The sequence below is a fragment of the Hydra vulgaris genome, chromosome 10 (assembly GCF_038396675.1).
Source record: "Hydra vulgaris chromosome 10, alternate assembly HydraT2T_AEP".
Lineage (NCBI taxonomy): Eukaryota > Metazoa > Cnidaria > Hydrozoa > Anthoathecata > Hydridae > Hydra > Hydra vulgaris.
The window spans coordinates 30,722,634-30,731,913 of record NC_088929.1 but is presented as its reverse complement, the minus strand read 5'-3'; the positions used below and the strand labels follow the sequence as shown (position 1 = coordinate 30,731,913).

At 30.3% G+C, this 9,280-nt stretch overlaps 2 long non-coding RNA genes across 2 annotated transcripts; both read left to right on the top strand.

The window, feature by feature from the left end:
• The first annotated feature begins 847 nt into the window (after positions 1-847).
• On the top strand, positions 848-2,703 carry LOC136086555 (uncharacterized). Its single transcript, XR_010641420.1, has 3 exons — positions 848-1,001; positions 2,506-2,558; positions 2,631-2,703. It is a non-coding gene; the product is annotated as an uncharacterized LOC136086555 (long non-coding RNA).
• A 762-nt stretch (positions 2,704-3,465) lies between these two features.
• LOC136086554 (uncharacterized) lies at positions 3,466-3,928 on the top strand. Its single transcript, XR_010641419.1, has 3 exons — positions 3,466-3,557; positions 3,644-3,706; positions 3,865-3,928. It is a non-coding gene; the product is annotated as an uncharacterized LOC136086554 (long non-coding RNA).
• Positions 3,929-9,280: the final 5,352 nt, after the last annotated feature.

The window sequence follows — 9,280 nt, the reverse complement described above, 5'->3', positions numbered from 1 at the left end:
AGTATGCCATCATAGGCAACTACTGCTCCTATGATGGCATAGGGGAGGATGGGGCTTGTTAGCATCAAGGGTAACTTGACAATTTCATTTGACCTAGAGTCTTCCCTCAGAAATGCCAGAAATTACGCGTAATCATCCTAATTAACCCTTTCGTGCTATACAGCAGCAGTGTAGAATTTCGCGCATGCGCATAAGAGATATTGCGTTATGTGTTTTTTGAACTAAAAATTTTTTAGTGAAGTAAAAACTCCTTTTTACTTCCCTAACAAATATGTTGTTTTTATGAAAGAAAAAAGGTTTTCTCAACTCGTCAATATTGCAACACACCTAACTCGTCAGTATGCCATCATAGGAAGAAGTCATCATTTTCATTTAAACAAGCTAAGTCTGCCTTGTTCAAAAGATAAAATTAAAATAAGTATTCTACTAAATGCACAAAACTTGGAAATTAAATGCATGAAAATTTCATTTCTGCACAGTTGATAATAAAATCACAATCTTAAATATTTAAATGGATTAAAAATACAACAGCACATCCCAAAATCGATTTTTGTTGATTATAAAAGCAAAATTTGTGCATAAGAGACGTATTTTTACTAAAATTAATGTAAAGTCAGTATAAACATGTTGGTCAAATCACTTTTTTGTCATAACCATTATTTATGAAAATATGACCGGTATGCCATCATTCACCACGCCATCATAGGCGCCTTTCCCGTACTCTTATTGTGAAAAGGCTTTTTCAGAAATATTTTACTCTCTTTTGTAAAAAGCGCTTATAAAGTGCTTTTTACAAAAGAGTAAATAAGAGACGATAAAATCATCGTGATATTCTTTCAGAAGCCTTGTTTGTATTTGAAAAATATGTAATTTATATATATTACGTCAAATGTAAACAAAACATTGAAAAATAAAAAAACAAATATCCCCGATATTGAACATGGTACGAGCTTAATTTAAGATGGTTTATGGGAAGGACAAAGCTGTTCAATGTAAACTTGGTAAGATATTTATGAGAGATTTCATTAAAGTAAAATTGAAATGTTACTGGAGAAAACCCACGTTTTACTACAAACATAAATAACATTTCTTGATGAATATTAATTTTAGAATTGTTTAAAGCTCCAAGCTGACGTAAGAAAGGTTCGCAATGTGCATTTCTGTTTGCCCCAAATATAATCCTGCAAGCACGTTTTTGTTTGCTATAAATTTTTTTGAATTTAGTGTGATTTGGTTTATTCAAAATATCCAGTAACGTAGGGATAAAGGGGGAGAATACGAGGTAATTTTCAGATTCTTTGGTTAATTTTTAAGAGTTTTCGCCTTTCACTGTCTTAATCTATGTAATTATGAAATTACGTTATATATTGGTATCTTATCAGTCTGATTTTATCTTACACTGCACGAATTCATTGTTTAAAAATTTTAAGAATTTATCAAATTTCAACAGTCTCCGTACTTTCTTTTTTAAAAAAACTGCTAAGTTAAATATATAAATTTAAAAGAATAAATATCTTTTCAAAATATCTAGTGGAGCAATCGCTCACCATCAATGGATCCACCTTAAACGGCGGAACGGATAAAGGCGAACAAGTTATCCTTAAATCTACATCAAATAAAAAAACTTTTTTATAAACTTCACAAATAAGAAAACATTTTAAATAAAGTAACAATGATCAAACAAACATACTAAGATAAACTATAGCTTCATGACAGACAGTTTTACAAAAACTCTTTTTAAACTTTCGCATATGCCAACATTCTTACCCTACCATACTCAATATTTAAGGCAACGATATATAAAATATATAAATATATAATTTCGTTTACCTCACTTAAAAATTAAAATAATATTAAATTGTGATGTTTGAAATTAAAATTTAAAATAATATTAAACTATGATGTCTTAAAATCTGGCAAATTTAAAAAAGACCAAAAAACTGTAACTTCGTTAGTTTGAAATTTCCTTATTCCGAAACCTTGGACAATTGGGCGATTTTTAGTAAATCGTGTTTTTTTTAAATTAATTACCATGCTATTAAATGCATAAAATTAAATTGCCGTAATAATCCACTGAACCCTAAAAACGTATTTAAATAGTGATGTATATTGTAGGTGTTTTAATTACTTTAATAACTCCTTACTCGTATACAATTAAAATTAGTAACTTTCTTTTGTTTGCAAATTATCATTTTTCGAATGACGCGAGTTCTTGGTTTCGTAAATACTTTCAGGGTGTTTTTGTAATTAGTTAGTAGATTGTATAAAAAAGGTAAAAAATCAACATAGAACAAAGTTGGTTGAAGTTCCGAGAGAATGGTTTATCTTTGTATTTTTGTTACGTTCCTGATTTCTTTTCAAGTTTTTGTGAGTAAAATTAACGATTATGTTATATATTTATACATTTATGTTATTGTAGAACATAATAGTTTTTTATTTAATAATTTAACACTATACATATTAAATATTAGGTTACTTTTGAAATACATGCAACTTATTGTTTAGCTTGCCGAAGCAGCTCCTTTTAAGCATGCAAAAGATATTATTGCCGATACAAAGTGAGTATCCTTTATTTTAAAAGTTTTGGTATTTCAAAATTTGCTAAGTTCTAATTCTATTATCTCTTTTAGAAATAGAGACAATGATGACGAAGATGAATCTAATCGCGAAGTGACTTTTATTTTTTTATTATTTCTTTTTTCATATGACTTATTTCTTATTTTTCAAACGTTTTTATCGCTTTTAATTTTAGTTAATTAGTTAAGTTTTATTTTATTTTTATTTTCAAATAGACTAGTTAGGAAGTATAAATAAGTTTTTCAATATAGGAAAACAAGGATTTATTTTCAAACGAGTGATTATGGTGGAGGATATGGAGGATACGGTGGCGGATACGGTTATTGTAAAAAAGAGATGTAGGTTTTATTCTTTTAAGTTTACATGTTTGTAATTCTAAATTAAATGTAATAAAAAAGTTTAAAAAAAAAACTATTAAAAGTTCATCACCCTCAATATTTTTCTGTTAAATTTATATCAAATTCTTATTTTTATGTCCAAACTTCAGTAAGTGACTCCTAGAATAATTAACACACTTTTCAATAAAATTAGTTACATTTACCCTTTAACATTGTCAAATTGTAATTATGAGCAACCTAAAATGCATTAATTGGTTACCGAGTTTTCTGTTGCCATCAGAAATTACGCTTTATTAAAAACAAACTGAAAAGTTGTTTTTTCTTTTTCTCTTAACGTAACTTTAATTTTCAAGTTTTGAACAAAGTAATTTTTTTTTTTACCTTTTAATTATTTGTAAGAAACACTTGATGACTTGTTACAATGGTAGCGCGTTACAGCAAACGGGGCAAGGCGATAAACCAAATATTGTCTTCTTTTTGCTTCGGTCATGTATATATCATTTATATAACACGGAATTGTATGTATTTTATTATTTCAAACATTAAGCCGTGTTTTTATCTTTGATCTAGAAATGAAGACGAAGATCAAAGTGAAGGTGGGTATGGAGGATATGGTGGATATGGTTACGGAAAAAGAGAAACGTAAGAATTTGAGAACTATTTTTTGACTGATTTTTAGGACGAATGAAACTATAAGTAACGCATTTTTTTTTTTTACCTTATTATAGAGAGCGAGATGGGGGATACGGAGGCGGATACGGAGGTGGATATGGTTACGGAAAAAAAGAGATGTAAGCTTTTATTACATTATGCTATATTTTATATTATTGGTAATAATATCGACATAACATTTGAAGAACAATGCTGGAATGTACTTAGCTGCCTTGTATTGTACTTTTACCTATATTTTATGTAATTATTGGGTGACTGTGTTTTATTTGTGATTTAGAAATGAAGTTGCTGATCCTAGGGGAGGTGGTAGCAGAAGTAGTGGAGGTGGTGGTGGTGGTGGCGGTGGAGGTAGCAGAAGTGGTGGAGGTGGTGGTGGCGGCGGCGGTGGCGGTAGCAGAAGCGGAGGAGGTGGCGGTGGTGGTGGTGGTGGTGGTAGTAGAAGCAGAGGCAGAGGCAAATAATAACGTAAGCGATGTTTAAAAACTTTACTTTTTTTGTTATTTAAACTTTCAGTAAGTTCTCTAATAATTTTAACGCTTTTTGTTTTAGCGTTGAAAGAAGACAGCATTATTCAAGTTTAATCTGCAAGAAACAATTGTAATCTTATTCTATATAATATATTTTTCAAATTAAACTTTTCTTTATTAATGCCTTAGAATAAAGATTTCCAAGAGTTACGAATTTTCTGCTTCTTTACGAATCCATGGTTTCATAAAAAGTTATTATACCTTTTATGTTTGATATGACTTGTGTAGAAACTTTGAAGTTTTTTTTCTCGTTATCGACTTTAAACAATAGCAATTCTGCTGAATTTTAGAAAAAGTATTATAAAAACGTTTGGCGAATAGTTTAGACTAAAAAGATAAAGTTTTTTTCTTAACGTGTCTTTTCCAGTTTTTTATCACGATTTATTATTCTTTTTTTTGTTTTCTTTCTTCAATATTCAATAAATTTATACAATAAGATAGTTTAGATAAAAATCGTTATACAATAAAAAAATATAGCATAATATACAGTTATAAAAATAAAAACAAATAAAGAACGCGGAGACACGCTGTAGACCTTATGGTCTTATCATCATGAACCGCTCGAGAATATTAAGTACATTAAATTAAAATGAAATATAAAATAAAAAAACCAAAAAAAAAAAACTCGTCATAGTAATAATTAGCGAGAACATAAATTTCGTAAGAATATGTAAACTTTTAAATACAAAAATATTTTAAAAAGTACTGTTTTCATAAACGCATAAGATGTGGATCAGATATACTATTATATATTACCTTATGTAATAAGCTTCGTATTTTCAGAAAAATGTAAAAATATAAAAAAATGTCTTCAAAAAATAAAATAATTTCTTTAAGTTTTTCTTGAATGAAAGATAATTTCATTCATAGTAAAAATCGAAATTTTTCAAAACTATTTTGTTTCAAAGAAAAGCTCCTCGAAATGAGATACATGGCAATTCATTAGGACAAGAGCGATAAAGCATTCCTTGGAAATAAGCCGTGTAACGCGTGAGGCCTACGATGCATATTTCGGCGTGCCGTTCGGGGACCAAGACAAATCTTGGGCACAGCATTATACATGTTATTATTGCAAGAAAACACTTGAAGGTAAAAAAAACAAAACAATTGCTTCTCGCATAGATGGGTTTTAATTAATTTTCATAAAATTTCAATGCTTTATATTTGTCTAAAGGAAATGAATTCGTAAGTAAAGCTGTGTTGCAAAAAATTTGTTTTCATACCAATACCAAGACAATTCCATTATAGTCTTGAAAAGTTTCAAGACATATCAATACTTTTACAAAGTGTTCTTGTTACATAAAAGTATTTTAAAAAAAATCCAGACTTGACAAAACTTTTTAAGACCAAAAATGAGCCTTGAAATTGTTCTCTAAATTACAAGACTTCGAGTGCATTTTTTTTTAATTCGGAAAGGAATTAGTTTTTTTCTCAAAATATTTATTTATCATGTTTTTTCACAAAAAAATCATAGAACTGTTTTCAGTATGTAAATGTTTAAATTTAACTTGAATGATTAACATTCCATATCACTGATTACTGGTTGATGAATTAGTAGTTGACCCAGGGATAATTTTATCTTCATGGAGAGACATAGCTTCATCAAATATATCTTTGGAGATAAGCTTCCATTGACGAGTTTCAACACGGTCTAAACTTTGCTAAATATAAAGAAGTTTATCAACTTTCTCAGGCTGAAGTCTAGTTCTCTTGCACCAAACAATGCTTCCACATGAAGAAAAACCCCGTTTGAAAGAAGAAGATGATGCTGGAATGCAAATCCAATGCCTAGCAACAGCTGAAATGAATAGAAGCTTTAATTAATTTGCTTTCCACCAGTTCAAAATGTTGTTTAAGCCATCAACTTTTGTTGGTTTTGCACATGGTGGGTTCCAACTCATCCCATTCTCCTAATGGACCCCAATCACTAGGCAGATGAGAACATCCTGGAGACCTGAAAGCATCTTGTGAGAGCAAACGCCTTTAAGGGATCTTTTTCTTTATTGGTTTTGACCTGATTTTCTTGTGATGAAAATTAAATATAACCTGAATTGATTTTTTAAATCAAATTTTTTTTGCTATGACAGTTCAATTAAATTTTTGGAAGCAATTTATTTCTATTTTAATGATGACTCCTTAGTACAAGGTTAAATTTGTGAACTCATCATAGAAGTCTTTCAGGTTGATTAGTCGTAGTTTATTCTGAAAAGTACCAAGAAAAGTCATGTTATTTCTTGAATTATTATTTATTTTTTAAGGTTAGTTTGATTCATTTGAGTTTTTTCAAGACAAGACTAAAATGGTCTTGTCTCGTCTTGTCTTGGTATTGTCGTGTCTTGCTAAAATGAGTATAACAATAGTTTTTATATCAAGACGCAGAGCATTAGTAATTTGGTCATTTCAAGTAGTTGTAATTTATAAAGTTTTGTCATAAGTTGTGTACTGTGGGCACATACGTTCCATCTTGAAGTCGTTCCATAGTTTCGAAATTTCCTGTCTTCAAATAATTATAATTCTTATGTATTACTAAGTGCTATGTTACAGGTTGGGACCGAAGAGAAAAGTGAGCCATAAATTTTGCTATCTTGCAAATTTGCTAAGAGCCGAAAGTTCATTCAAGCAACTCCTACATCTGCATGATAATCTCAAAAAATTGTCGCACCAGCAAAAAGACCCATCAGATTGTTCCGAACATACCTTTTTCCATTGCACCAATACCATCGAGCCCCGATCTGACTGTTCCGACTCCTCCGAGGTGACATCGCCTATCTTCTGCAATCAGCAAGTTGGATAGCAAAGCAGATACTGGAGATATGGAGTAGGATTCTGCAGATTAATTTGGGAATTGAAAGCGTACTTCCCTAACCAGAAAGACGTGATCGATTTAAATAGTGACATTGGACTTAACCTCAAGGCCGTGTTTTTTTACAATGAAATACCCATCTCTCCCGATGGCCTACTCTATACATTTCAAAGAAGACTAAACCAGTGTTAAAATTTTGCTAAAGTTTAAATTAATTTTTGTATTGACATTAAAGTTTTACAACTACGGATGGGAGGTTATTGGAGACTTAAAAATGGAGTATCAATCCTCATGGGTCTTCAAGGAGGTTTCACGAAACTTCTTTGGGTCTCGGGACAGCCATGACATTAAGACGCATTATTACATATAGGACTGGCCACAACGGACCGAGTTTGATATAACCTCACAAAGTGCGTATGTCATCGCTGCACATCATGTTAGGCCTTGTTAAGCAACTAGTCACTGTTCTTGGCAAGGGAAACCGGTATTGAGCAATTTTGTTGCAGTTGTTCAGGGCTCCCTATGTAATAAATAAGCTGAAAACTATGTGTAGTTGTTTTCTTGCGCAATTTTTGTTTTTACCTGATCATAATGACGAAAATTAAAAAAAATTGCTCCATTTTCACAAAAAAAAAGTTTACTTTGTGCTGTTGTCGTGTAAGCAAAGTCTGTGCTGAATGAAATCATTTTTTTCACATACTTTAGACTTAAGAATTTAAATATAAAACTTAAAAGCTGGGAAAGAATTGTGTTGCTTGGTGTTATTTATTATTTCTGTTATAATGAGAACTGAAGTTTTTCAGCACACTCCTTCTTTTTAACACACATTAGTGAATTACTCTCAGCAAAATTAAACAAAAAATTAAAATGATTATATATTAGAACATTCATCAAAAGTATAATAATATTACAAAGCATAGAAAAGTCATTTCTAAAACTGATCTAGTTAACAATTAAAGAAATATAAATGTAACTTTAGACTGTCTATAAGTGACAATAAGCCTGCTTAACTGAAATTAACGTTTATCACAACTTAACTTAATATAAATACGTTTTTTATCAAATAATGGACATTCGACTGATGTAGTATGGGGTTTTCTTAACTTAAATCCATAAAACAATTTAGAAAAACCAATTATATTAAAGTCTAAATAAGAATCCACAACAATTAAATCTTTATTACTGCTAACAAAACATTTGAAACTGACAACTGTGCTGTTTTATACCACGAACCTTTGCAATATATTTTTGAAGTTAATTTTTTTATAGCAATCTTGTATTTTTAACACAAGCAGATGCAAATCTACTTTAAGTCATTTTAAGATTTTTATTTTAAGTCTAAGAACATCTCCTGTTTTAGCCTTATACTCATAGTCATCAGCTCATAGTCATACCTAGTCCACTTGTAGTTCTTGTCAAGAACTTAAAGTGTTACAACGTTTGTATAGTGACTTATTTTTCAGAATTCAAATCCATAGTTTTAGTTTTAAACTTTAATACCGGCATATACATTTTCTCCAGTTGTTTTACATTATTTTTATTCTTAAGACTTTAATTGGTAAACATGAATACTTAACGTCTGACTTCTAGATAGATATAGCTGACGTAACCCTTGATTCCTATTTATATAATAGACACACTTGCCTCAAAAACGAAACATCCGTGGTTCAAAACCTACCTCTTGGCAAGTTTTGCAACATCGGTTAAAAGGAGGCGTTAACTTCCTATTAAATACTTTTTGCGCTTGGAGCAGACTGAAGAACATTCTCGAGCACCTAAGAAAATATCATCTACATCCTGCCGGTTCATATTATTGGTGTAGCTCGAGGCAATTGCTTTTGAAAAGTTTTTTAAAGCTTGAATTTTATTTTTTAAAGATTGAAGACTTTTTATAAAAACCTTTTTTTTTTCGTATATTTGTTTAATAATTTGTACATTTTATCAAACTCATCAATACTAAGGAAATTAAACTCAATCGCCAGAAAACTAAACAACGCTTGATTAAAAGTAAGATCATAAGTAATCAAATTATTGCTGATTTTATCAGTGTTGATTAATCGTTTAACAAAATGAAGGTTTGATTCCTGTAAAAATTGTTGCTTTCAAATAACATTTTTGAACAAAATCCCTTAATTATCTTATGTTTTTTGGTTCTTGCGTTTATGACAAAGACTCCACCTCCTGCAAAAAACTATTAGCATCAACATAGAACACTTCATCAAACAGGCTAACTAAGACATATCTTTCTTTATAGAATGCTTGAGTTATAGGGTGCTTAATAACCAACTTGTTGACAAACTGGTCTCCTCAAGGAGTACATCTTATACTCCTTGAGGAGAATGCCTCTGTAGTGTGGGTGAAAG